At 42.0% G+C, this 7829-nt stretch overlaps 1 long non-coding RNA gene across 1 annotated transcript; it reads left to right on the forward strand.

The window, feature by feature from the left end:
- The first annotated feature begins 2939 nt into the window (after positions 1 to 2939).
- Positions 2940 to 7466, forward strand: LOC141021306 (uncharacterized). The gene is made up of 3 exons (XR_012182050.1): positions 2940 to 3483; positions 4820 to 4933; positions 7073 to 7466. It is a non-coding gene; the product is annotated as an uncharacterized lncRNA (long non-coding RNA).
- The last annotated feature ends 363 nt before the right edge of the window (positions 7467 to 7829 follow it).

The raw sequence follows: 7829 nt of genomic DNA on the forward strand, positions 1-7829 counted from the left end.
AATCCTTGTTACTAGATTAACTTTTGGGGTGTGTGAAAGAAGAGACTTAATTAAAAATCTCGTTCGCCCACACTAAACTACGTCTAATACACGTGACCCCCTAAAAGATCATCCATCTTCATCGCCTCTTGCGTACGTGGCGGTTCACTATTCTTGACTATGGTGAAGCCCAAGGAACTATTAGTAGATCATCTATAGCAAGGGCCGAGCGATTGACAGAACCTTGTGAAAAGCGACACCATGCCGTGAATGAACTGAACCGCAGCAACACTCGAGGGAAGCATAGCAAGAACATCACCCTCACAATCACATGTGATCTAGATCGAAATCCGCATCTACTCATAGAACCGCTCATGATGCCATCGTTGGGAAACGTAGTAGAAAACAAAAAAAATCGCCCTTCGAACACCTAGGAACAATATGAAGATGCATATCGGGTTTGGATCAACGATTGTTACCGACTCCGGAGTGCAGCAGAAGTAGACAAGTCGGTGTAGATCGTACTTGGAGTCCCTCGAATGTCGATGACGATCCCGAGAACTGCTACTTCTTGAGCTTGCGTTGGTTTTTTCCCTTGAAGAGGAAAGGGCGATGCAACAAAGTACAGATAATTATTTCCCTTAGTTTGAGAACCAAGGTATCAATGTAGTAGGAGGAACACACAAGTCACCAATGGTTGCACCTGCAGAAACAAACAAATACTTGCACCCAACGCAACAAAGGGGTTGTCAATCCCTTCACGGTTACTTGCAAGGATGAGATCTGATAGAGATAGGTATAAAAGATAAATAAAAGTGCAAAATAAAGTAAAGGTAAATAAATTGCAGCAAGGTATTTTTGGGTTTTTGGTTTTATAGATCTGAAAATAATATGATAAAAGATAGACCCGGGGGCCATAGTTTTCACTTGAGGCTTCTCTCTTGAAAGAACGCATATGGTGGGTAAACAAATTACTGTTAAGCAATTGATAGAAAAGTGCAAATTTATGACGATATCTAAGGCAATGATCATGAATATAGGCATCACATCCGTGACAAGTAGACCGACTCCTGCCTGCATCTACTACTATTACTCGACACATCGACCGCTATCCAGCATGCATCTAGTGTATTAAGTTAACAAGTACAGAGTAACGCCTTAAGCAAGATGACATGATGTAGAGGGATAGATCCAATCAATATGAATAAGCCCCACATTTTTATCCTTAATGGCAACAATACAAATACGTGCCTCACTACCCTTTCTGTCACTAGGTGAGGACACCGAAAGATTGAACCCATTACAAAGCACCTCTCCCATTGCAAGAAAAATCAATCTTGTTGGCTAAACCAAATCAATAGACCGAAGAGAAATACAAAGCTATCTTAATCATGCATAAAAGAGTTCAGAGAAGTCTCAAACAATATTTATAGATAATCTGATCATAAATCCATAATTCATCGGATCTCAACAAACGCACCGCAAAAGAAGATTACATCGAATAGATCTCCAAGAACATCGAGGAGAACATTGTATTGAAGATCAAAGAGAGAGAAGAAGCCATCTAGCTACTAGCTATGGACCCGTAGGTCTATGGTAAACTATTCACACATCATCGGATGGGCAGCAAGGTTGATGTAGAGGCCCTTCGTGATCGAATCCCCCTCCGACGGAGTACCGGAACAGGTCTCCAGATGGGATCTCACGAGGACAGAAACTTGCGTCTGCGGAAAAGTATTTTTGGTGTGCCCCCTGGTATACGGTGAATATTTGAGTTTTTATAGAGCAAAGATTAGGGTTGGAGGAGCATCAGGGGGCCCACAAGCCTGGGGGCACGCCCTCCTAGGGTGCGCCTCCCGAGCTTGCCGCCAACCGCTGGCCCCTCTGACCCCTTCCCGAAGGTTCTTGGGTCTCTTCTAGTCCAAGAAAAATACTCAAATAGTTTCGTTCCGTTTGGACTCTGTTTGGTATTGATTTTCTGGAAAAGACAAAAAGAAGAAAAAAAACATCAACTGGCACTTGGCACTAGGTTAATAGGTTAGTTCCAAAAAATGATATAAAACAACATAATAATGCATATAAAACATCCAAGATTGATAATATAATAGCATCGAACAATAAAAAATTATAGATACGTTGGAGACGTATCAAGAACCGCCCTCGAATGATCCCTTAAATGGAAGACCGAAAGCACAACCACTCTACTTGGTTGCAAGCGTACGGTCTTCACGATCTGGCCGCGCTTCGCCGTCCAGAGCTAACCGTTGCCACAAAATTAGAGGGAAGAGATTAGAATCACACGGGGCTTCTAATTATGAGGATTAGAGGTGTCTAGGGCTAGCTCTAATTAGTCAACTACGAGCAACCAGAACTAGAACTGGATCAACTAGAGGAGATTCCAAAACTTGTATCTTCAAAGGGCCAAAGTCCTCAAGTATATATAGGTCGAAGGGAGGGGGAGCGGGGGTGCCAGAAGGAGGAAAATCCCTCCCTTTGGCTGGCCTAGGAGGGGGAAACCCCTCCATTTCGGCACCCCCTCCCTTCCCTATGTGGAAAGGAGGGCGCCACCTCCACTTGGGCCCAAGTGGCCCAAGTAGCGTTCTACCACTTGGCCTTTTAAGGCCCGTTGATGTTAAATTAAATATAAAAGCCATCTAATGAATATTATATATATATATATATATATATATATATATATATATATATATATATATATATATAGAAAGTCTATTAGTAACCCAGGGTGAAGAATTACTCATTCCTCACCCGGGTCGAACGGCCGCACCCAACCGAGACCCTGGCTCCATCGCAATCGCTCTACATGGCTCAAGCCGCACCGCTGTCCGGTCAAGCTTTTTTTTTCAAGGCGACGGTTAACCCACTCTTCCCGTCGATCAAAAGTAAAAAAAAAGAAAAGAAAAGAAGAATGGATAACCCGACATTTTGGATCTAAGCGGCGAGCGGCGGGAGGTTTTGACGGCGAGCTGCCGGCAGCTGCTGCTGGACACGGATGCGTGTGGCACTGGTGGTGCCCCGTTTGCCGGAGGCAGCACCGAGGCGAGCGGCCGGTGCTGCAAGAGGCTTCACGGCGGGTGGCGGCCTCTTCGGCGGTGACAGTGTGGCGACCCGCCTCCATCCCCCGCTCCCTTCCTTGCCCGTGGCGATGGACGAGGACCATGGCCCGACCTCCTTCTCCATAAACCGCACCCACGCTCCCCTATTTTGGCCGCTGGACTCTCGTCGCCACGGCGGCGGCGGCCCCTGCCTCCACTCCACGCTCCTCTTCTCTTCGTCGCGCACGGCGGCATAAGGAGGGGTTCTGATGGGAGCAAGGCTTGCGACCCCTCCGTCACAACTGCTCCGGAGCCCGGACAAAGCCGAGGCCGTCTCTGTGAACTCTCCAGCGAGCTGACCATTGCCCTCCTCCATCTAAGATGCAAGGTAGCAGCAGCAACACAGGTTCCATGGCCTCTGTCGCATAGCTGCCACCCAAGCCGTCCCCAGGTTCTCTCTCTCTCTCGATGCTTGTCTGTATCTTCTTATTAGTCACTTTGCTACTGCCATTTAGATTAATTAGCATATTATATAGGAAGAGAAGTGTGCACCAAGCCTCATCAGTGAAGTGATAAAGAATTGCAATCATATCTGACTACCTTAGACATTTACTTACTTGCTAGGTTCATGCTTCGGTTGTGCTTTCTTGTATAAGGTTGTTCCTAGTAAGGAAACATCTACTGTATATTCAGGATATAGGAGAATGTTTTCTCACTCAAGTTCAGGTTGGGTTGTTGATTAAATATCAGGCTGCTGAGGCGGGGGTAGACAGACCCAGGGGGGCCTTCTAACTCCCTCCTTTAATCTCCTATTGCTCTCCCAATCATTTGCCAAACATGCCGTATATGAGGTGCTCTGTTTGATGGTAGCCTGAACCCTGAAGCAAAACCAGAACCATTGGTATTCCGAATGTTAGGACTGTTGTTTGAATGCTCTTCGGTTTATTAGTCCCAAATTTTGGTTTGCATCAGCCGCTTCAGGAGATGGCCATGGTGCGCCACAAAATTAGCTTGATCTTAAGATAGTACGAGTAGGCATACTCCCTAGCTCCTAGTGTAGCAGGCTGTACTATGCAGCTATCTGATTGGAATTCGGAACTATTGTCTTTGGTAGTTCCAACAAATCAGGGATTTAGTATAAAGCTTATGGGTGTTTTTCTGTATTCGAGTTTGCTCTCCTTAGTACAGGGATAGCTTTGCCTCCAAAATATATAGTGATAACTTTACAAACCAATGAAAAAATAATTGTTTGCTCAAAGTTCCACCATTGTCCTGTTCAAACTGTAATATTTAGATGACATGAATCGTGATCTAAGAGTTTAGTTCGGATTCAAGGCGTGGAGAAAAATAATAATCAAATAGACTTATGACCATCACCGTGTTCACTTTGTTTTGGTTTCAGCTAGCCTGATGTCTCTGCGTAAATATTGAATTAGCTGCCTGAAACTTTCTTCATAACATGAAAATTTATGAAGGGCTACCAGGTCATCTATAACTGGATTAAGGAAGTGCTGAGTTAGCTCAAACAGTCTCCACATAGATTACTGGATAAATAAGAAATTTTATGAAGTAATAACTTCAAAAAGGAAATCCCAGTGCACTTTTACTTATCACTTGCTATGACCATAGTAATACAATCAGTATCGCCCCCTCTCCATCAAATTATATGAGTATGTGTCTTATTCTCCCATCCAATATATCAGCTCAAATTATGTGTTTATTTGCTGTTTTCATATAGAACTTCTGTTCTTGTATAATATTTTAACATCACTGGCAATCATTGTTAGGGTGCGGTGGTGGTTGGCATTCTGTTTGATGCGGGCTGCATCTACTCCCACGACAACGGTCAGCAACTAGGTGTTCACCATCGGAGTTCTTCAGTATCGTCCCCTCTCCGTCATGTATGTGTAGTTTACTCTCCCATGCCAAGTATCTGCTTGAATTAAGTTAGATTCAGTAAGAAAATTGGTTAGCTAAATTTAGATGGATTGTGTCCCCAAGTGCAGAGCTGAAACATTATGTATTTTATTTTGGTCTCGTCCCCAAATATATTTGTTTTGGGCATAGCTATCCTACAAGCTTAGTACTCGGGCTGTCATAATTTCTTTTGCGTAGTTTGTATGTGCTTAGTCAGATATCTTATTGGTTTTGTTCATAGATAGAGTCATTTATTGAACCATCAAACAGAGCACCTCATCTATGGCCTGTTTGATGGTGGCCTGAAGAAAAACAAGAACCATTGGTATTCGGATTGGTTAGGAGTGTGGCTCGATTCATCTTCATTTTAATAGTCCCAAATTTGATTGCATCAGCCGCTTCAGGAGATGTTCATTTGCGCCACAAAATTAGCTTGATCTGACAATAGTACGAGGCTACCAGCCAGCTACTCTGTAGCTCCCAGTGTAGCTGGCTGGACTATGCAGCTATTTAATTGGCGTTCAGAACTAGTGCCTTTGGTAGTTCCAGCAAATTGGGGATTCAGTAGCGCACTTCCGTTTTTGAGTTTGCTCTCGTTAGTACAGGGATAACATTGCCTCCAAAATATATAGTGATAGCTCTACGACCAAACTGTAATTGTTGGCTGAAGGTTCTACAATTGTCCTGTCCAAACTGTAATATTTAGATAACATGAATTCTGATCCCAGAGTTCAGTTTTGATTTTCAGGAGTGCGAAATAACTGTAATATCTGCTTGAATTAAGTTAGATTCTATAAGAAATATAGTTTCCTGAATTTGGATGGATTACGTCCCCAAATGCAGAGCTGAAGCATTTTGTATACTATTTTGATCTCGTCCCCGGATGTATGGTGTTTTGGGCATAGCTCTCCGACAAGCTTAGTACTCAGACTGTCATATTTTGTTTTCCCCAGTTGTATGTGCTTGGTCAGAGTTTTTTCTTGTTTTTGTTCATAAATAGTGTCATTTCTAATTTAACTTTACTCGACATGTACATGTCAATTCATAGTTTATGACTATGGTTATACATTCATATTACTTTGCGCCCATCTCCTTATAATAAGAAAATGCTATTGTTTCCATCCTCCATTGATTACGGGAGGAAGAGTGTTCAACGTTGTCATATACCACACACGTGATGTCTTAAAAAGCTTGATACAGTGCATGATCGAGGCGGGGAGGGGGGGGGGGAGTATTAGTACCATTACACAGAACCAAACCTACCCTAGGGCCCTTTATAAACTCTTTTGTAAACTCTCTAGTTTAGAGCTCCTTCTCTTTGCGGTTACTCTATAACCTTTTCCTCAGTCATGGGGAGAGAAGGAATAGGGTGATACTCCAGCATTTAATTGTAAATTGTGATTCATGAATTAATACATGTCAGTAGGATTGTACGAATCTTTCCTACTGTCTTTGATGGTTAAAAAAAAGGTTTGATTTCTCAATACATGAAACTGTAGATTTAGGTGACCAAAAAGAGTAGGTTTTGTCCCCAAAAATCAATCTTCAGTGACTTCTGGCTTCCTGTGATGGTTTATTTTGACTACTAGCTTGTTTTAATCTAGACTAGATAGACTGATGGCATGCATCTCCATTACTGATTGAAATTCCCGGCTACAGACTAGTTTGTATGATTCCTTGAAAAAGAAAATGTGGTGTACAAATTTGGGTATGAGTTTAAATTATCATGACAAGCTTTTAGCTCATAATCTTACAGAATTTTTATTAGTATACGAAGAGGAAATCAGAAGTTTAAGGTTCCCTTTGTTCTTGTATAATCTGCTCATTTTGATCATTTGCATATTTATATTAGTTTTTGCTCTGTTTGGTTTACTGCATCATTCAGATAATCCACGAATGTTATATGTTCTTACGTGTTGGCGCCTTGGCGGCCTCTACCTGTTTGTTGGTATGCTTCTAACAGCGGAGTATGTTTTTCAAGTGGATGACTGCTAATATACAAGGGATAGAATGTACAGTATTTTATTTCAAACTGGAGTGGATTTCTGGAACATGTCTTCTTATTTTATTGTTTGGTGGGTGCAAGTAATGTTAGATTCAAATTTTGGGATCTTCCTTTACAGTAGCAAAATTCAGGATTGGCGAGAAGAAAAGTGAACATAAAGGCTTCAGATCTATTAATAGGATACGATGTTGCTTCCAACTCATGGATATGAATGTTCCAGTCGCCGGAGAGATTGTTGGACAGATGAAATTGATGAGAAATCTTTGCCCCCCTGCAAATTAAGCAGCTTGAAGACCAAGCTCAAACCTGTACGATGGCACTGAAGTTGCGCCTCCAAATCTCTTTGCATCTTGATGTAATTAGCCCAGTAGTATTCAGTTATGTAGTAATGATTTGTGATTTTTCCTGCTGCTGGTTACCGAGTGCCAAGTGGCATTTAGTTTCTCCAAAGGAATTTCATTTGTACTCGTATGGATGATTTTTATTACGTGAGATATTTTGTGGAATCATCAGTTTTTTTTCTACATGGAATATATTTATTTGGCTTTGTTATTCCTGGGCCATGTCGTTGTTATTCCATGCAGTATGATTTAAAGGCCACCAGGTTAGTTCTTGTCTTGGCTCTCAAATTCTGTACATTAATGCCTCTCACGGGCCTGATTATCACCTTTTAGAGAGGTTCCAATAATTTGTATGTTGGCTACAGATTTTTCTTACGTCATGGTTGTCCAAATGCCTCCTGTACAGATTTTTCTCGTGCCATGGACGTCCAAATGCCTCATGTATGCTATTTTATACGGGTCATAAAATTACTTAAGAGAAAATACAATATAGGAATGCAGGCTTCTTATCATATAAAGAAAATTATGAACACC

Source organism: Aegilops tauschii, chromosome 4 (genome assembly GCF_002575655.3).
Source record: "Aegilops tauschii subsp. strangulata cultivar AL8/78 chromosome 4, Aet v6.0, whole genome shotgun sequence".
NCBI classification, from domain to species: domain Eukaryota; kingdom Viridiplantae; phylum Streptophyta; class Magnoliopsida; order Poales; family Poaceae; genus Aegilops; species Aegilops tauschii.